Raw genomic sequence first — 22,192 nt, forward strand, 5'->3', positions numbered from 1 at the left:
CTTGATCAGCATGAACTATATTAGCTAAGGGTACTGTTGAGGAAGCCTTGAAGTTGCAAACTGTCTATATGGCTGGAGCTGGGTTCCATTCGTAAAAGCAGGAAAGGCTCTACGGTGTGCAAACCAGAACTGTAAGATCTTATACCTACCCTTGTAGGTCCACAAAAAGAAGCAAATGCCAAAACATACACTGGGACACTTGCACAATCCAGAGCACACACAGGGCGCTTCCACACTAGAAATCACACTGAAAAAAAGCTCACTCAAAAAACAACTTGCAGGGGCACCTGGATGGCTCAGTCAGTTAAGCGTCCAACTTCAGCTCAGGTCATGGTCTCACAGTTTGTGAATTCAAGCCCCGTGTCATTCTCTGCGCTGACAGCTCAGAGCCTGGAGCCTGCTTCAGATTCTGTGTCTTCCTCTCAATCTGCCCCTCCCCCGCTCACACTCTGTCTCTCTCCCTCTCAAAAATAAACATTAAAAAAAAAAAAAAAAAACCTTGCAAATCCCATGAAAAAACACTTGGCATCCTAGGAGATTTTCTGAGGAAGTAGATGGTGGTGTGTTATTGTGGCATAAAAGGAGCAGAATAAAGTTGGGGCAGGAAGAGACATTTAAAGGGTAAGATAGGAAAACAGCGACGACTTCATGAATGTGCTTGAGGTGGTGTAGAGTAGGAGACTTTAATTTAGGAGACTTCAAGAATTTCATAACATTGGAATATAAACTGTTGAGACAGGGATGATTTCCATGCTGACATAATCCCAAATAAAGTGTATTTCAACGTGGTATTCTGTAAATTTTAATAATTTTTCAAAATAAGTGATGTCAAGCTAATATTATAACAGTAAGTAAAAAATTTTTAAGTCACTTTTATTCTATTACCCTATATGTGTTTTCATTTTTTCATGGTCTCTTACAGTTACTGTTCTTAAGTATCTTTACATAATTGTAATTATTGCACCATAAACATAAAATGTTTTTCCTAGGTTCTTTACTCCATATTACATGATATTTTCCCATGATCAGTAGTATTTATAATGGTCATAATTGTCACTTTAAAATCTGGCATTTTACTTAAAATTAAGATTATTAAAGTAATACTTACATATTAGGTCAAATGTTACTAAAATGTAACAAAAGAGCTTCACTTTCCTTACCCTTTTTCTCTGACCTCTACCCATCCCTACCCCAAGTCAAATCTCATTTTCTTTTTTTTTTTTTTTTGGCTTTTTTATTTTTTTAATGTTTATGTATTTTTGAGGGACAGACAGAGCACGAGCTTGGGAGGGGCAGAGAGAGAGGGAGATACAGAATCCAAAGCAGGATCCAGGCAGGCTCTGAGCTGTCAGCACAGAGCCTGACGTGGGCTAGAGCCCGACGTGGGCTATAGCCCAACGTGGGCTGGAACCCAGGAACCACGAAATCATGACCTGAGCTGAAATTGGATGCTTAACTGACTGATTGCTTTCTTTTTTTTTTGGTTTTATTTTTGATAGAAATAGGCTGTGTGTGTGAGAGAGCTGGGAAGGGAGAGAGAGAGAGACAAAGGATCTGAAGCAGACTCTGTGGTGACAGCAGAGAGCCCAATGCAAGATTCAAACTCACAAAGCAGAGTTCAATATTATTTTCAAAGTAACAGATAACTAATTAGTTCCATGTTTTCCCCTTGAATATCACCTTCTTGTTTCTTGTCAGTAGGATGACTTTAGAAGTTGGGCCCACAAAACTAGACAAAAAAACAATGACAGATACTCAGAGGTCAATCCAATGACATCTTTCTATCCCTAAGAGTTGTGTGGTCTTACCAGTCAGGAAAAATTCAAAATGAATGAAGGGTTGATAAAGTTCAGTTTTTAAAGTTAGACAGGGAGATATTTATACTTGAAGAAGGGCCAAAGAAATTCAAAATCCCATCAAGTCATATAGCCAATTACATGGAAGTGGTCAACTTAAAGAATTCTTTGAGTAGACAGAAAAATTAGATAATTTGTGTTTCCATTCTAAGAGTTGCAGCACACTTAAAATCCTCTTCCTTCTTTAGGTCATGACTTTCTTAGTATAGCAGCTATAAGCAGTGCTCATTAAGTCCCATCAAAGTTGAAGGCAAGAATCCCATCCTTGCCTAGTCCAAGGTCTTCTCAGAACAGAAGGAAACTGAACAAGCTGAGAAGATGGCCGTAAAAATGACATAGGATGGTAAGTTCAATATTTTATTGGTAGGTAGTAGTTTTTTCCTTAGTGGGAAAGAACTATTTATCTTTTAACCTTGGTAAGACTCAGAATTAAGTAGAGGAATATTTAGGGAATCAAAGTAACAATGTTTTTTTGTGTTAAAGAATCCCTGCAGGGGTACCTGGGTGGCTTAGTTGGTTGACCATCCAGCTCTTAATTTTGGCTTGGTCATAGTCTCACAGTGGGTGTAAGATTGAACCCTGCCATCCTGTCTCCTGTGGGGCTCCACCCTGAGTTGGAGCCTGCTTAAGATTCTCCCTCCCTCTAACACTGTCCCTCCCTCACTTACACAGACATGCTCTCTCTCAGTCAGTTGAGAGACCAGCTCTCGATTTCAGCTCAGGTCATGATCTCATGGTTTGAGTTCAAGCCCCACATGGAGTCTGCACTAATGGTACAGAGCCTGCTTGGGATTCTCTGTCTCCCACCTCTCTCTCTCTCCCTCTCAAAAATAAATAAATAAACTTTAAAAAAATTTTTAAAGGGGCGCCTGGGTGGCTCAGTCAGTTAAGCATCTGACTACAGCTCAGGTCATGATCTTGTAGTTTGTGAGTTCAAGCCCCACATCTGTCTCTGTGCTGAAATAACTTCTTTGAGTAGACAGAAAAAAATAGGTAATGTGTATTTTCATTTTAAGAGTTGCAGTGTACTTAAAAGCCTCTTCCTTCTTTAGGTCATAGCTTACTTAGTATAGCAGCTATAAACAGTGCTCGGTAAGTCCAATCAAAGTTGAAGGCAAGAATCCCATCCTGCTGGGAGTCTGGAGCCTGCTTTGGATTCTGTGTCTCCCTCTTTCTGCTCCTTCCCTGCTCATGTTCTGTCTCTCTCTGTCTCTCAAAAAATGAATAAATGTTAAAAACAATTAAAAAAGAAATTTTAAAAAAGAATCTGCAGTTTTGAGTTTTATGGAACTGTAGTATTTAAGAAAACTTGGCTAATTGGACTTAACAAATCAGCTTTATGATTCTAATTTTAAGATGTGTAATTGATTTAATTTGATTTCAAGTTGAAATCTAACATTAAATTTATAAGAATTATATGAGCACCTTGGATTGGAATATGTGTCGCACATTTAAAGCATTTAAAATGCAGTTTAAAAAGTTTAAACAAGTCTCATGAACCAAGCTACTAAATGGGATTGAATATTAATAAGAGGATCCTGAAAAGTGATTAAAATTTACTAGCTTTATAAATATGATACTGTTATCTTTAAGTCAACTTAAGTGTTTAAGAATTTTGAATTTGTAACCTTACTAAATTGAGCATTTTAAAAGCCAAAGTGCTCTCTGAATAGTCTTTTTTGTGCCCTCAAGCTGCCCTTGACCACATGCATTGCAGAACTCAATTAACAGAGTCGCTCCAGGGTGAGCCCCTTCTCTAAGCCTGCCTCCTTGCTTTCCTGTGTTAGCTTTATGTTTCCCAGATTCTGTGCCCATGTCCTCCTCTGAGTCACATGGTCCCACTCAGAGAAGGACACAGTGTTCTTCCAAGAAGGAGAAAGGGTGAGCCTGTAGAAGATTGGGTGAGAAACAGATGTTGAAGAGAAATCCATCATTGTCTTCCACACAGCCTTTCCCCCAAGCCCCATCCCATCCTTGCCTCCCACTAAGCCATATGCCCCCAGCCCTTCCCTGCTTCCTGGAGTGGCTGGTTTGCTTTTCTTTGGTGTCCCCATCTGCAGTGCCTTCAAGTGCAGTTGCCTCTGCTCTTTAAATCCAGTAACACAATGTGCTGGGCTTTTTTCTTTCCATAAATCTGTTGACACCTCTCATCTGATGTTCTTTCCATTCATACTCTCTTTATGTTGTTGCCCCCCCCTTTCTTGTCATTTTAGAGTGGTTTGGGAAGAAAGGGTAGGTACATTGTAAGAGCTGAACTTTTCATTAATAGGAAGTCTCTTACACAATATGTAAATAGCCTGTTAGTTCATCTATCCTAATTTGTTTAAATGTCTGTTATTATAGACACCTTAAATTCCTTCTTTTTCTTTCCTGACAGCTTGTTTTCTTCTGATAAATTATTTCCTTGTAGTAAATTACAAGAGGTGGAATTATGGGATCAAAAGTTGTAAAGAGATACAGTGTGGGGTAGTAGAAGTGTGGGTTTTGGTATATAGTTTAATTCCTAATTAAACGCATTGCTGTCTGTATGATAAGCAACTTATTTTTTTTGATCTAACCCAATTTAGATTGAGACAGAATATTTATTGCAAAAATCAAAATAATCTGCAAGGAAAATAAAGTAAAATTAAAGTAAATAAAATTTAAAGTAGCTATAAGTATGGCTTAAAAAATAAAAAATAAAGTACTTTCCTTGGTGTTAAAATCCTGCTACATAACCTCCTTAACAAATTTAATTCCATTACTTACCATTTTCCTTTCTTAAAACATCTCTAGGTTTGACAATTTCTATGCATCAAATCACTTCTAAGTTTTACAAACTGTCTATACCCTCAATGCTTTTTTACAAACTGTCTACACCCTCAATTCTTTCTAGCACAGGCATATGAAGGTTGAATAGTGTTTTTTTGCACCTAACTAGTGCTTAGCAAACTGTATTACAATAAAAACAAGTTATTTCACTAACAGCCTTTTGCAATTCGTGTGAAAAATTATTAAGCTGGGGCACCTGGATGGCTCAGTCAGTTGAGCGTCCAACTCTTGAATTCATCTCAGGTCATGATCTCAGGGTTGTGGGATTGAGCTCCACCATCAGGCTCCACACTAAGTCTGGAGCCTACTTGGGATTCTCTCTTTCTCTCTCTCTCTCTCTCTCTCTCTCTCTCTTTCTCTAAAAGAAAAAAAAAATTATACTTTTCTGGAATCTTGCCAGCTTTTAAATAATGACTAAGTACAAACAGGAGAATGGTGTCCTCACCTCATTGTCCTAACTGCATTACTAAGAAGTTGATTGCCAAAACTGCACAGATAACAGATTCCTAGCTTTTCCATTTCAGTTTTCACTTTGAAGAGGCCAGTTTACTACAGAATCTGTTTGGATTGAAGCCTGCCCAATTTTTGGCTCTTGCTTCACTCTCCTCAAACTATGGATAAGACATTAAATATTTCCTTGAGTATACATTTCACTTTCAATTGGCACCTTTATTAAAAAGAAAAGCACAAGCAAAATCAGAGTAAATGGGGGTAGTCATTAGAACATCAGAAAGGAATATAAAATTGTTTGTATTTTTCTGAAATGTTGCACATATTACCAGAAATAAAATACACAATTTTTAAAATGCTAAGCCTATTTATTATTCACCTGATTTAAAAAGAGAAGAAGTTCTAGTCAAGTAACTCAGCTATAGGCCTTTCATTTGAATAGAGACATTATTTTCAACTTCATCGTAAATTATTTTTCCAAGCTCCTTAAAGAGCCTGGGGAGATTAACAGAGCACGTATTATTATTCATGATAGATAAGGAAGTTGACCTCCAGAGAGTTTGCCAAAGGAAACACAGTAAGTCAGTGACATAGCTGTAAAAGGAATTCAGGTGGCCCAACTTCTGGGCATTTTTGTCTCACAGAACCATCTTTCAATGATTAGCTCTCTCAGTGCTTATTACTTTAATTTGCTAAACTTGCCAAGTGGCTGAAGTCCTGAGGAAGTATCATTTGGTGTTTGTAATTCATTATGCAGTTACTGAAAAAAAACATTTTTCAAATCAGAAGTATTTTAGTGCACAGAAATTCTGGTAGCTTGACTGGGTTTCAGGAATCTTCATGCAAGAAGTATAGCTTGGGGCACCTGGGTGGCTCAGTCAGTTAAGCGTCCGGCTTCAGCTCAGGTCATGATCCCACAGTCCATGGGATTGAGCCCCACGTTGGGCACTGTGCGGACAGCTCAAGAGCCTGGAGCCTGCTTCGGATTCTGTGTCTCCCTCTCTCTCTGCCCCTCCCTGACTCATGCTCTGTCTCTGTCTCTCTCAAAAATAAATAAACATTAAAAAAAAATTTTTTTAAAGAAGTATAACTCAATCTTATCTTTTATTTATTCAGTCTGTATGTCAACTCTGACCACAGTGTGGTTATGGGAAGAGAACTGAATGAAAATCTGGGAGGTCTGTGGGTCTCAGCCCTGTCCTCCACTAGTACATCTCCCTGGGCAAACTGGTCACCTTCCTCCAACTTCAGTTGCCTTTTAGGTAAAACTCAAAATAATATCTGCTTTTCCTGCTTTCCAGGCTTTTTGTGATAAGCAACAATAAGATGATATATGGGAAAATGCTTGGTAGACTATGAAGCATACCACCAAGGTAAGATATTATTATTTCCTCAATACCACAGAACAGGTAAAGAGATACCTCTTAGGTTCATGGAAGTGGAAGGCCACTTAAGACATTTCAGCCTTTGCTCTTGTTAGGATTTATTTGCTTGAATGATACAACTTGACCTTTAGTAAATATTTCCACCACGAAAGCAATTCAAGTGTGGCGGTTTACAATAGGCTGGGTGTCTCTTTACAAAGTACAAAGGTATACCAATTAGACCTATGTGAAATTCCTGGTCTTTAGGGATGAGAGTAATAGGGAACAATCTGTAGGATTAAATCCAGGTTTACTATAATTTGGTAGTTTATGAGTTGTTTTCAGATTTGCTATGTGGCTACTGGGTTTTCAAATTCTCTTACCAGTAAACAGTAGGTTTTGAAAGAGCAATAATTTAGTAAACTCTATGTTTGTGTGTGTCTGTATATATGAAGGTGCTCATGCAGGCAAGAATTAAATGTTTGGAGAAAAACTGAATTGTTCAAAATTGTTGTTGACCTTTTATTGCAAGCAGAGTTATCACTCATGGAAGATTCATGATGCCAAGAATACAATCTAGTGCCCAGCATAGAATACTCATTTTTTTTTTAATTTTTTTTTCAACGTTTATTTATTTTTGGGACAGAGAGAGACAGAGCATGAACGGGGGGAGGGGCAGAGAGAGAGGCAGACACAGAATCGGAAACAGGCTCCAGGCTCTGAGCCATCAGCCCAGAGCCCGACGCGGGGCTCGAACTCACGGACCGCGAGATCGTGACCTGGCTGAAGTTGGACGCTTAACCGACTGCGCCACCCAGGCGCCCCAAGAATACTCATTTAAAGACCTGACTGAAATGTGGCATAATACAAGTTTAGATTTAAGTTTTCCGTTCCATTTTGGTGGAGGCAGTGGGCAGGAGAGCCTGCTAAATTAATATGTATCTGTGTGGCAGGTTGTACCTGTGCTTGTCCAAATGTGCCAGGGCTTTAGTTGCACTGAAGATATACATCAGTCTGTCCATTTGTACCCACTCCGTCTGACATTTGAAATTCCTTTACTGTAGAGTTCTGAGATAAGAAATTTGGATCAATAAACAGGTGAATGAGAGAATAGAAGAGAGGAAAAAAGGAAAGAGAATTGATTTTTAAGTCAAAAAGTACTGTAGAAAATAATTGTTTATTTTTCCAATTGTGAGATAATTTATTTTCTAATAGATTTGAATCCCCTCTAATATATTATTGGCATTAACGTGGACCTTTAAGAAAACAACATATGGGTGGGGCACTTGGGTGGCTCAGTCAGTTAAGCATCTCACTCTTGATTTTGGCTCAAGTCATGATCTCATGGTTCATGAGTTGGAGCCCCACATCAGGCTCCACACTGACAGTGCAGAGCCTGCTTGGGGCTCTCTGTCTCTGTCTTTCTTCCTCTCTCTGCCCCTCCCCCACTTGTATGCATGCACTCTCTCTCTCTCTCTCCCTCTCCAATAAAATTAAAAAAAAAAAAACAAAAACTACGTATGGGACATTGGTCAATTCATTAAGTGATGATGGTCAGAAGTCCCTTAAACACATAGCAGTTATGTAAATGATCTTTCTGCATCAGAATTGCCCAGTGCTATGCCCCTTATTAAGTAAAAAAATAGGCTTAAGTTTTCAATTTTCTGATAAACAAATGTTTATGATTAATAAAACTGATGTGAGAAATTAATGCTACTCTTCTCCAGAACATACGGTTTTGGGATTGCACTATATGCCTCAAAAAATGTTTAGAAATGGTTCTTACTTTCATGGCATTTATAATGAGGCAAGTCCCTTTGACTAAAAACTAAAAAGCAAAAGCATACACTTCTGTTCTTTCACGACTATTGTCTTGCTCTAATCTTTCCTAAACTCATCCAAAATACGGCCTGTCCACATGGAGCATTGGGCCTTTTAGAATGGTTGGTAATACACTGTTCAGTTAAAGCTGAACAGTTGTTAATGCAGGTCTTTTGTCTGTTATTACCAATTACTTGGGGGAAAAAGTTCAATGATTAATTAAATCTGGGAATAAGCCCAGATTAAACAAAGTTAAATGTGCTTCATTAATGCAAGGGTCCTTCATAGCCTTTAAAAATGATAACAAGTCTGTGATTCTTCCAATGGGGAACTTAATAGACAGTGTTCCCCAAATGCATTTGACCTTGAAATTCTTTTCTCATGGATGTATCTCTTGGGAGAGAAAGATCATTTAGAAATTGACATTAGTATGGATATTAGGAAAGCCTTTTAAATGGTCTGGTTCCAGATTATAATCAGACAGAGTTCTAGCACTAGCTCAGCTACTTATTAACTATGTCCCTGGACATGTCACAAAAACCTTTCTAAGTCTTAACTTCCTCATCTGTAAATGAGAGTACAAATACTTACTTCAAATTGTAATTATGAGAATAAAAACAAAACAAAACAAAAAAAGCTATGTGAAAGTGCCCTGCAAACTGCAAGGAATTTTAAAGATAGTAAACATTATGAAAATAATGGGCATAGCATTAAATGTTGGTCTCACTAAGAATGTTTGACCTACTCATTTTTTTAATGTGCTATGACATTAGATTAATGATATGTAATTATCAGATTTTCTGATTCAGCAAAGGAGAGCTGTTCTCCTCCAAACCATTCAGGTAGTGAAGTATTAACTTTAGGAGAAATAACTATAAAGTAATGAGGCAAACATTTCCATGTGGATCATTATTTTATAACAATATCATGTGAACTCTTGCATAGTGTTTATTGAACTAGAGATGATAGATGTTGAAAAGTAAGCTTCATTATGGTTGGTGAAATACCAGACTGTAACTTTCCTCACTTGGATTGGTGGTAAAATACTCAGAAATGAGGAAAAGAAAATTATATGAGTAAATAACAAAATGATTTTGAGTTTCTCCCTACTATCAACTATATGGCTGGTGGAGGTAATAATGAACCCATAAAATTACAACATCAGGTTGGAGAAGTGTGAGAAGGCAGAGGGTCTAAAACATCTAGTATTACTGAAATAGAGTGAATTGGTTCTCCTCTATAGAAAAACATGACAATGTAATAAAAGACTGAAGTTTGGAGCTAGACAGCCTGGGATCAAGTCCTGGTCCTGCCAGTGTATAAGTCATCTATAAAATGGGTAAAACAAATAGTACCTATTGTACAGGGTCGTTGTGAAAATTAAATGACTTAATGGATATAAAGTTTCAAAAAAGCCATTATCCTAAAGGTGTTTAATAAAGGCAATTCATATATTCAACACCAGATGGCAGTGTAGCCATCCAAGGTCAGGTTGTCTGATAGGCGATGAGCCAGCATGAATCTCTGAAATACAGGGTAATCAAATTCTAGAAGATTTCTATGAAAATAAGATGAATTTAAAGGCTCTATGCAAATAATTCTATATAAAGTCACAGAATATATATAAAAGAATAGCTTTAAAAAAAAAAAGAAAAGCTTAAATAAAATATACCTGATTACCACTAGTTGCTTTCTGTCACCAATTATTCAAACCATGGCTCCATGGTTTACTAGGTGACTAAGTTTGGACAGGTTACTTACCCTTTCTAAGCCTCAATTGTCTTATCTGTAAAATAATACATAAGTTTAACAAAACTTTGTTGAGCCACTGTATGTCAGGCTCAAAATGTTCTAGGAGCTGGGGATATAGTACTTTTTAAAAGGATAGAAATCCTTGGCTGTGTGATGCTTATACTGTACTCCAGTAACTAGTCTCTAGTTGATCTAGACTAGTAACTAGTCTCTAGATGATCAGAGAACATCTATCACTTGAAATCAGACACTGGTTGTATTCCGGGGTGTTAGATTGAGACCCCCTACCTCAGTTTACACTGAATCCCCAAAGGCTGAGAACTAAATCATAGGTTCAACATATCTCCACATTTTGTAGCAAGGTATTCAATAGGCCACTGATGCAGTACCTGCGAAAAGAGTTATCAACCACTGCAAACTTCAGCTCAATACATACCCCCAAGCATGTAAGAGAGCTTGGATGGGTCAAAAGAAATAATTGTTTTTAAAGAGAATTTAGAGACACCTGGGTGGCTCAGCTGGTTGGGCATCCGACTTTGACTCAAGTCTTGATCTCATGGTTCGTGAGTTTGAGGCCCACCTCAGGCTCTTTGCTTGAAGTGAGGAGCCTGCTTCGGATCCTCTGTCACCCTCCCTCCCTGCCCTTTCCCTGCTCATGCTCTATCTCTCTCTCTCTCTTAAAAATAAGTAAATAAACATTTTTTAATAAGAGAGAATTTATTTGGGACAGTTGTTGGAGATCTGAGCATCCTCACCACAGTGAAGAGTGGGTAACGTTCCTTCTCACCTACATGAGAAAGGGACCTTCAAGAGAAACACTGGGAGGACTTGACGTGAGTGTCCTGGAGTTGAAGCACATGAAGGTCATGTGAGAGGCTGTGGCTGGTTAGGCCTGAGGTAGCAGAGCCAAGGGAGGAGAGCTGAACTGCTTGCGAAGTACACTTCTATTGCTGACTGCCAGAAAGCACGGCTGTTTCTCATGGACAAAATGTGAACTCCAAGGATGTGAAGAATCCCTATCTGGAAAGACAATCTGATACTCAGTGTTACAGGGTAACCTGAGGCCCATTGCAATTTTCAAGAGTTTATTAGAGCAAGTGTGGATAGGGATGGAGCACTCCATGGACAAGAGGTGGGAGAAAAAGGCTTTTATAAAGCAAACCTGGAAGTAAAGCAAGGAAACTGATTGAATGTAGCTTACGTGGTTGCCTTATTTAGGAGCAACCAGTTGGCTGTTTGTGATTGGTTGTTCTTAAATTTCGTTTTCTTCAAAGGAGTGCATTTACAGGAATTGACTCGTGTTTAAGTTTCTGCTTGTTTACACAGGCTACCAAGACAGTAGAGCCACCTCAGTCTCATTGCTTCCTTTTTAATTCCTTGAACACCACAAAGGAGATGGGTCACCAAGTAAATGCCCAGGGCAGGAGGGAGGAATCATGATGACCAGTTGGGGCAAGGCGCAGTGAGCCTCACAGTGTGAGGGCCCCAGCAGCAGTGTCTCTGAGGAGCTCTGCCAGAGAAGGACTCAGCCCTAGGGGTCCACCAGCTCAGGAGCCCCAAAGGTGCAATCTGTGCCAGCCAAGCAGGGCTTTCCTGCCCCGGACTCTATCTCTGAAGTGAGGGTGTGAGGAGTTGCCCACGCTGGGACAGGAAGGGAGGACTAACTTGGAAGGAAGCTTGGAACATGAGTTATTACACCGCACTGAGCATTTTAATTATTAAACTGAGAATATTCTTATGCCCAGATGGGATTAGAAGGCGTATGTTCTTGTTAAGATTCCAAAAATTCAGGTATCTGCCTGACATTTCAACCAGGGACAGGAATATACTTAGCCTTCCAAGTAAAGTAAAAGCAGATTTAACATATGTAAAGTGCTAACGTAGTAAATATTTTCTATTTTCATCACTGTTTTTATTATCAGCTCATGTAACGTGTTGGACTCTAAGTTGTACCATTCTTACACTGAAGATCGAGTGAATGTTGCCAAGGACACTCGAATGGTGTACTGTAAAGAGTGGACCAAGCAGAATTCACGTGACTGTTTACTTCCTTCACAATCCATCCACACCTAGGGTCTGGCTCTGTTTCCTAGTGCCATAAAATGGGGAGTAAAGTCCCTTACCTGAATGTCTGATCCATATTTTCCAATCGTCATCACATAGTCCTTCTCAGGTGTCCAGTAAGGCTCTGTGGTCCGACCAAGGAAACAAAGTCAGGGGTGCTCATCTAGCTATGCAGTGGGCTGTCCATAAAAATGTGTAGAATGAATACACATATGAAGGCCTGGGGCAGGATGAGGGACATCAAATTACTTTCAGGATTTTGATGATGAATCCATTCTGGCCACCAAATTGCACCAAAATGGTGTAATTTGAATGGTGTCTTCAGAAATATTTCTTCCCCACAAGACTGTGGAGTGTTTCCACCACAGAGTGCCACTCCTTTCAGCAAAGGCATGCAGCATTTTTCAGAGCGGTGTTCTGCCAACTCTTCCAGGTGTCAACAGGAATATAGAGAGAAAATAAAAGTTTCCGCAAGGCAAATAAGCTTGAGAAATGGTGCACACTTTTCCCTCCCTACTGGAACATACACGTGAGCATATTATAGAGTCCTCAAAATTGCATATTAGTTTTGCTAAACCCAGAATATTTACTGACTTCCTAGAAGCTCTGAACACCATTTCCTTTTCCTCCGCACACTTGCTTAATGTCCCTCTGACAACTGTTCTTTGTCACACCATTCTGGATCCATAGGATTGATGCATGACCTCCAGAAAGGCTCTGTGCAAAGGAAGAGCACGAAAAGAAGTTGGTGTGGAGATTATCCCCAGCCATGATTCTGGAAAGTAGAAAATAGGACTGCAAGGATGCAGGATCCATGGGGAGAGGTAGCTTTTGAGGAGGTGATGGAAGATAAAGAAAGGGTTGAAAACCACTGTATCTAGAAGACTAGGCGATCAAAAGGAAGCAGGAGCACAATGGAAAAATGGAAAAATGCAATGTGTTTCACAATTCCGTGTATGACAAGATATAGAAATAGTACTTTATGTTACTCTAGGGGATAAGAGCTTGGTGGAAGATGGAAGTGCCATAGACTACAACTCAGTTATCTATTTTGTCTGTTTAATTAAGACTTCTATAACACTCACTGTGTTTCAGGCACTGTTCAGAGCATGTTACAAACATGAATTCATCAAATTCTCAAAATAATTGTGAGGTAGTCCCCACACAGATGAGGGAACTAAGGCACAAAGACATTTATTAGCTTAAGGACTGGGACTCAGGTCTAGATCCTGTCTCCAGAGGCCATGCTCTTAATCTCTGCCCTCTGCTGCCTTTGTGAATCCACGAAGTCAAATAGAACACTGCTGGAGGTGATCCCAAACCATCTAGTAGTACAAACAACAATTGAAAAATTAAAGGAAAAACTCCCTCTCTTTTAGGTCCTCTGGAATGGGAGAAAGTTCTCCACTTTAATCAAAATTGACTGACATTAATGTTTATTCCTGTAACTTCTTGCTATGACCTTTCATATACCCAAGATGAAACTAAAATTGATGTGAGGGATAGTGTTCCAGGTAAAACAACTTAAGTGATAAAACTTGTTACCTCAGCAATGTTGCCCGAGGGGCAGACTTACATTTTTCATGGAAAATGTTAGGCAGAAGGTCTTGATGCCATTTCATGCACCATTTAATCAGGTTTAGCTCTAGAAACAGGGAGAGATGAAAAGCTATATTTTTCTTTTTTAAAAATACAACTCCTATTTTTGGCATAAAAGTAATTCATGCTCACTATAGACAACTTTGAAAAAACATAAATTATAATTAAGAAAATAAAAAGTATGCATAGTTTACCACCCAAAGACAACTACTTTGATGTATTTACCTCTATTCATTTTTGTCTTTTTTTTAATTTTTAAAAAATGTTTACTTATTTTTGAGAGAGAGAAAAACAGAGCACAAGCAGGGGGCTGGGGGACAGAGAGAGAGGGAGACACAGGATCCAAAGAAGGCTCCAGGTTCTAAGCTGTCAGCACAGAGCCGGACGTGGGGCTCGAACTCACGAATGGTGAGATCAAGACCTGAGCCAAAGTCGGATACTTAACCCACTGAGCCACCCAGGTGGCCCCATTCGTTCTTTTTCTATGCTGAATATATATGTGTGTGTTTAACATAATTATGGTCATTCTGAATACACGTTTGCATCTTACACATTAACATTTTGTCATGAACATTTTTTGTGTGTGTCTCAAAGAATCTTTATGTATGATTTGTCTGTTCTGTTGTTTTAAATTCTTTATTTTTATGTGTTGGTGCCAAGCCCCGTGCTCTTTGTCTTTCGATATAAGGAATTTGGTTCTTTTGCTTTTGTCTTTTGCAGTGATTTGTATGGGTTTCATTTCTTGTTTGTACTTGCATTGAAAAAACAGATCTCTAATTATGCAAGTCAAGACTGAAACTAACTTTTTTTTTGACTCAGTTCACTTCAATAGATAGGAAGCTTTTTATGTTTCTGGTTCTTCACACCTGTCCTTCTCCACTTCTTGATCTTTGCCAGCATCATTTGGGGTTTAAACTATTATTTAATATAATATTATATGATAGTTAATATTATATTTTATATATTTATACTTTAAATATTTATTATATTTGTATATTCAAATATATTCTTAGAGATGATTTAACTTTTATTATTCTTGTGACCATATTCATAACAATTTTCTTCTTTTTTACTTTTTTACTCAGAAATAATTTCAGACTTCTAAAATACTACAAAAACAAAAAAAGTATAAACGCTTTTGAAGGTACATACCCTCCTATATCCAGATTTGCAAAATATCTCAATATATGCTTCCTCAAAGAATTGCATAGATGCATATGAAAAATGCATAACATTAATTGATACTAAGAAAATATAAATTAAACCCACAATGAGATACTACTACACCCTTGTTAGAATGAGTAAAATTAAAAATGCTGATTGTACTAAGTGTTGGCAAGGAAGCAGAACCACCAGAACCCTCATACGCTATTAGTGAGAATTTGAAATGATATGACCATGTTGGAAAAGAGTTTGACACCTACTTTAAAAATTAACATATACGTATCATATGACCCAGTCATCCCACTCGTACATATCCACCCATGATAAATGAAAACATAATGCGCACAAATACTTGAACCTGAATGTTCATAACAGCTTTACTTGTAATGTCTACAAACAGGTGACTACATAAACACATTGTGATATATCCAAACCATGGACATGTACTATTCTGCATTAAAATAGAACACTGTAGATACACGCAGGAACAGGAATGAGTCTCCATATAATTGTGATGATTGTAAGAAGCCAGGCATAAGAGAATCTGTACTATATCATTCCATGTATGTAGCATGTTAGAATATGAAAACAAATCTAATGACAAAGCAGATCACTGGCTGCCCAGGTGGGGGACGGAGTGGTAATGCGATCGCTGTGGGAGGAAAGGATGACAAAGGCACAAGGTAACTCTGGAGCTGATTGATATCTTCATTATCTGGGTTGTTGGGATGAGTTCACAAGTGTGTACATACATCAATACTTAACAAACTGTACTTTTTAAATAAGTGCAGTTTGTTTTATTTTAGTTATACTCCAATAAATCTATAAAAAATCATAATAGACAGTATTTTTATATATATGGTACTGTTTTCTGGCTCTTTATAAAACACAAAAGATACATAAAAGCATTTAGCACTCTAGCAGGCAGTTATAGTAGAGGCTCAGTATAATTTAGTTGAAAATAAATCTGATTTATGACTCTTGTTTATCAATATGTTTGGCATAGAGTAAAAAGTATACCTCTAATTCCATATGGAATCATAGTTTCCCTTTGGTATATTTTTGGACTAAACAAATAAAAATGAATGCAAGAAAAAGTTTTCCTGGCCCATGGAACCCAATGACAAAACAGCAGGAACAAGAGTCAGATCATCGGCCTTGCTCTCTCTTTAGATATATAGATACAGAGACATATATGTACATGTGTCTATATATATTCATACATAGTACACACAGAGAAATGTACAAATTTAAATCCATCTAAGAGGATTAGACAGATTTTTAGGAATCTATTCATTGTTACCTGATGGTCAGAGATTTCAAAGTGAATTTATACAAGATGCCTTAAGTACAGTTGTGTTCAATAGATTTTTTTAAATGAATCTATTTTGTGTTTTGAGTTACTCATATATTCACATAAAAGTCTTTTAATGCAAATGACTTTCAGTGTTTTAAAACATTAGTTTTGGTCATCTAGCCCTAAACGTTGCTCCTACCTATGAAAAACACTACTCTAAAAAAGCTTCCAATTGAAGATACTAAACAAAATAAATACTGTTTCCAAAATTATTCTGGCACTGAAGTTAGCATTATTTGTGTAAAAGTCATTAGAGACAACTGATAAAGAAGATGGTCACTCAGTGGTTTAAAGCAGGAAATAAAGGGGCACCTGGGTGGCTCAGTCAGTTAAGCATCTGACTTCGGCTCAGGTCATGATCTTGCAGTTCATGAGTTCAAGCCCTGCATCGGGCTCTTTGCTGACAGCTCAGAGTCAGGAGCCTGTTTCAGATGCTGTGTCTCCCTCTCTCTCTCTGACCCTCCCCCATTCATGCTCTGTCTCTCTCTGTCTCAAAAATAAATAAACGTTAAAAAAAATTTTTTTTAAAAAGCAGGAAATAAAAAATAATACTTTGCTTTCTTGTTTCCTTTTTCATCATTTGAATATCCTCATGCTGTTATTACTTACTTTGCTTTGTTATTACTTATAAACTCTGGTTTATCAAAGGCCAGAGTTCATTATACAGTTAATACTTTTTTTTTAATAGTAAAGTTAAGGTGTTAAGGTGAAAAAAAATTGAAAAGAGGAGAAATATGAGAAAAGGAGGTAGAATGCTGAAGATTTATACTATTAAGTTTAAAAGATTACTAAATATGCATACCAAATATAGAATTTCTAAAATCACCATTTAGCTTTGAGCTCATATTTAATTAGCTCATCAATAATTCAATATTTGTTAGACTTCTATAGTTAAGGAACTATGAGAGACACCATGATAGATGATTCTTAAATCTTCAAGAAAAATAGTACATAAGAAGTGTAGCATATGGCTGGAAATTGAACCTTGGGAAACATATTTATAAGGGATGTGAAAGAAGTAAATCCCCTGGGTGAAAAAGTGAATAAAAAAGCTAAGAGGAGAATCTGAGTAGTGTATCATCTTGGAAACTAAGCTTATATCATAACCACATTTGACACAGCATTGAGGACATGTGGTAGCTCGTCAATATCCAATATCCTCTCCTTTGAGGCATATGGAAAACAACACATTCCGGCTCCATAGGGGGCAAACCTGGCAATTTGACTAGTTATAGCCAATGAGCTTTGAGCAGCAGTGGTGCAGCAGAGCAGATCTAAGATGTCCTTTCTTTCTCTTCTCCCACCATGTGTTGGCATAGTGGAAGGTCCATCAGCCTGTGTCCTTGAATGACTGTATGAAGCAGGGCATTTTTATGGTGACATATAACACGAGAGAGAAATGTTAACTTGTGTGGTGTTAAAGGACTGGGATTTGATGGTTGACTGTTTTTAAAACACAAATTTAGCAGCCTTGACTAAAGCAAGCAAGAAGTTAGCACTGCTATGTATCAGAGCAGCCAAAGCAAATTCTGCCAGCCAGATTTTGGTGGGCCTCTGATGCTATCTTAAAGGATTTTCTCTTTCTGGATCAGAAAAACAACACAATCATGTGTCTCAGATAGAAGAGATAAAACAAACACGGCCACATTTTGGGGTGATACGTATTGACTTATCATTTCCAATCTCACAACCATAATATATTTTATCATAGAATACCATTTACTTGCCTGAAAGTTCCATATTGCAATGAAGCATCTTGTCACCGTGAGCCTACACCAAATGTTAACAATGTTTATGAAGCGCTGGAGCACCGCGCATGATTTTGTATGGAGTTTGAGTAAGGTAAGTTTTTTTTTAATGTTTACTTATTTTTGAGAGAGAGAAAGCAAGCATGAGCAGGGGAGGGGCAAAGAGAGAGGGGAACAGAGTAACTGAAGCAGGCTCTGTGCTGACAGTAGAGAGCCCAATGTGGGGCTCAAACTCACGAACTGTGAGATCATGACCTGAGCCAAAGTTGGCCACTTAACCAACTGAGCCACCCAGACACCCCAAGTAAGATAAGTTTTAATCACCCCTTCCAATCAAGACACTATGCTATCAGGCACCACAAGATCACTCCCCCAAGATCAACGCCAGTGAAAACAGTGGAAATAGAAACATCAGGATAGACAGGAAGCTGTCAGAAATTCCTGGGAAGACTGAGGGCTGTTTTGAATGGTTGCATGAGGGAATGAAGGTCCTAGTTCAGGGCATTCTCGATCTTGCCTCAATTGTGCCCAGAATCCACATAGATGCAAGTGTCCTCAAGTGTAAAATCTTGGCAACCCAAATGTTGGTTAGGAGTTTCAAAAACAAGCAGGTGGAGATTGATAGCCTTGGATAGTCACCTCTATTCCCCTGACTCCTCACCCAAGCCTCCAGGACTGGTGACACAAACTAAGATGTTTTTCTGGTGCCCATGGCACTCCGCCTTTAGGCGCACACATGTCCACTGCCCCACAAACACTCCAAGGGCATCAGGTCTGAGTTAGACTGGAGTTTGACCTTTGGTCTCCCCCCACATATGTTTCTGGACAGAGCAATGTGTACTCCAATAGGAATATTAACTGAAAGGTTAAAGTAAGGAGGTATCTGAGGAGCACAGCTATTTTAAAAGAAAACAGCAAACTGCATTAGAGTCCATCAAAAGAATAAATTTTACAACTGATGGGACAAGGATTCAAAATAAGCATTATAAATACACTCAAATGGCTTAGGAAAGATATTACCAATATGAAACAGTATGAAAATGTGAAAAGTAACAGGTGGAAATATTATGTGTAAAATAGTATAGGACTTGAAATAAAGAGCACAATAGACAGGATAAAAAGTAGAATTGGCACAGTAGCAGAATTAATGAATACGTTGGAGATTTGATGGAGGCACTCTCCCAAAAGGGAACAGGTAAAGATAACAACACAGAAAATATAAAAGGAAAGTTAAGCAATGTGGAGGTGATAAGTATAAAAGCTAACATCTTGATATTAGGAGTCCCAGAAGTAAAGAGAGGAGTTAATGTTTGAAGAAACAATGGACATCAATTGCCCAGACTGAAAGGTGAATGTTTTCAGTGAAAAAAATATATATAGTGTGTGACAAAAAATGAGAAATAAAGAAAAAGCCACATTTAGGCATAGTCTATAAAATTTAAGAATATCCAAGATATAAAACTTAGTAAATTTCAGGAAAAGCAAATCAGGTATCCCTAAACACATACAGCTTATCCCTGTATGTACTGTTCATAAGAAATTGTTACATTTCTAAGCTATCAACTTGTCTGTAATCAAAACAAAATAGCACTTGTTTGCAAAGGCTGATTATGAAGATAATCCAACCTGGTTTGAGGATATGGATAATTAGTAAAAGAGCAAAACAGCTTATTCACCACAGCTGGGGGAAATATATTTTCCCTTGACTAGATGCAATATTTTCTTTGACTCTTTTAAAGTCCTAAGCAATATTCTGAATAAACATCACTCTACTACCTGACAGCTATGAAGAAGTATATATAGATTAATACTTTAGTGGGATAAAATTATAATAAAAGTAAGCTTACCTATTAAAATGTTTATTATCATTATCATATTGCAAAGTAGTCTGGCTTAGATAGAAGTTGTTCATGTAAATGATTGTAAGTAATATTATTATAACCAGATCAAAGTGTGTTCTTTCCTCAATTTTTTAGTCCTCCAGTTAAAAATCAGTAAATTTTAAGTAAGAAATATTATCATTGTCACCATCATCATCATCATCGCCACTTTCATGTGTGTTAGTATCTCCCCTCTCCCCCATATATATAAAACGGCAGTCTTGCTTCTGAGTGATCTTAGGCATTGGGATTTCCTAACCACCAACCCCTTTATGCCATGCCATAGAAAGTAAGCACCCAGTTTTTTGTTTGTTTTTTGCCAGATCAGTTGCAAAATTCCCCTTCCTTGCTTCTCTCAATATTTATTGAGTGCTCACTATGTACTAGCACTGAATTATGGTGATAAAAGAGAAAAAAAAGCTTTGATCTCTGATCTATACCTTCTGCAAGACCTGGAGGGCTGGTGAGCAATTGTTCCTTGCTCAACAGTTCTTTGTTGAATATCCTGGGGACTAAGGGATTTGAGGGAATTGAATCTAGACCAAGAAGGTATTGATTGTATGTCGCAGGTATGCTCCCAGGATGTGGGAATGAAGAAAGTTGCTCATCCAGGATTTGTAGCAATGGAAAGGCAAGAACTGAAAATGTGACTACAGAGACATGGTAAAGCTAACCTAGGTTTTAGGGGGGAAAGGATGATCAGCATTCCTCCAAGAATGTAGTAATGTCTCATCTCTCTCTCTCGCTCTCTTACTCTCTTTCTCTCTCCTCCACCCTCGCTCTCCCTCCCCACCTCTCATACATACATACACACACACCAGGTTTGATTTAAGGCCCAACCTTAAGCATGCACAGTGTGATTTTAAAAACCAACTCTTTCTTTCTGACTCTGTGATTTAGCATGGAGAAACAAAGCTTTCATTTGCCTGGTAATAATCATAATAGAGTTAATAACGTAGCATTCCCAAGATGGCTATGTTACTGAGAAGCACAGGAACCCAAGAGCCAACTTACAATTTCTGGCTGTGTCATTAAGAATGGGCTTAAGTTTCAAAAATAATCAATAAAGTGATATTGCAAAAATCACAATGCCTTATAAGGAAGTCATAGTCATCCTATTTGCTAAGGTACTTAAAACAATAATTGTTGATTAAACTCACTAAATTGTGGTGGATGGAGGTGCCACGTCCTCAACAAACCAGATACTGTCTCTTAAAAAAAAGGTTGATTCAGAGAAGCTTTCTTTGTAAGACAGCCGTGGGGGCTTTTCCAGGTAAATACTTAGAGGTTCAAAGAACCGAAAGGGTAGCTTGGAGAAGTGGAAATCCAGGCTTGGAAACCATTTAGGGCTCTTGTCTTTAGGTTGCCCAGGAAAGAGAGGTCAAATGGGCCAACAGGAGGACCTGGATAATCTACCCAACCCCGTGAGGGTATGTGCAGTTCTTACTGAAATCCTAAGTAGGCAGACTTCTAATATCAAGTTGCTTTCTCTGCCAGCGAAATATTTCTTTGAGAAGTGATTAAATGGACTTTCTACTCTAAATTTGTTTTATATGACTTTGGGTAGTGGATTTTTCCAGGAAATGGATAAGTTGATCTTTACAGTTGTTAAATCATCAACTTTAGCATAGGATGAGAGAGAAAAAAACTGCACGAAGCTTTTTGAACACCAGCTTATCCTTCACAGATGCTACCTCTCAACAGTTCAAAGCTTTGGTCATGTGCAACAAAAGGAGAGTCCAGTCTCCTAATAAGACTATCTTTTTCAATAATGAGTACAGAGAGACGGAGGTTAGTGACCATTGATATCTAGACCATTCTGTCCCTATGAGTCTTCTATTCATGAATTCTGCTGAATACTTAGGTAGGATGATGACTTCAATATAAAAATCTCTTTGAGTTCCAAGAAGCCCCCAAAATGATAATCACCTGTGTGGTGCACATTAATATATGTATGCTATTTACAGAAACGAGTCTATGAAAGTTCTGTGATTTGACTGTCCTTTTGACTACATTAGAGTTTGAGCTAAGAACTTATTGTATGCAAATTATACATCAACAAGGGCAGAATACTTTGAAATGTAAATGTCAGAGTTAAATGTCAATGTAGGGACTTCAACTGGCAACTGGAAACTTACAGTAAAAGAGGCATCTTAAACATTCTTTAGCTACAACATTTCACTTGTGGCTATTGAAACAATATGGAAATACAGAAACATCAAAGAAACCTCACATATATTCATAAATTTGAGTTGATGTACATTAGGTTAATGCCTTATGGAACTGTGGCTCTGTGCCATCTTCAATTAAGGTGGATGCTCATGTA

The 22,192-nt window shown here is 37.9% G+C and overlaps 1 long non-coding RNA gene across 1 annotated transcript; it reads left to right on the forward strand.

The window, feature by feature from the left end:
- Window positions 1-1,573: 1,573 nt before the first annotated feature.
- LOC124506700 (uncharacterized) lies at window positions 1,574-20,562 on the forward strand. Its single transcript, XR_006960868.1, has 4 exons — window positions 1,574-2,199; window positions 6,419-6,490; window positions 17,950-18,080; window positions 20,436-20,562. It is a non-coding gene; the product is annotated as an uncharacterized LOC124506700 (long non-coding RNA).
- The last annotated feature ends 1,630 nt before the right edge of the window (window positions 20,563-22,192 follow it).

The sequence above is a fragment of the Lynx rufus genome, unplaced genomic scaffold (assembly GCF_022079265.1).
Source record: "Lynx rufus isolate CCGP_SWC_20201006 ecotype Redwood Valley unplaced genomic scaffold, mLynRuf1.p SCAF_1, whole genome shotgun sequence".
NCBI classification, from domain to species: Eukaryota; Metazoa; Chordata; class Mammalia; order Carnivora; family Felidae; genus Lynx; species Lynx rufus.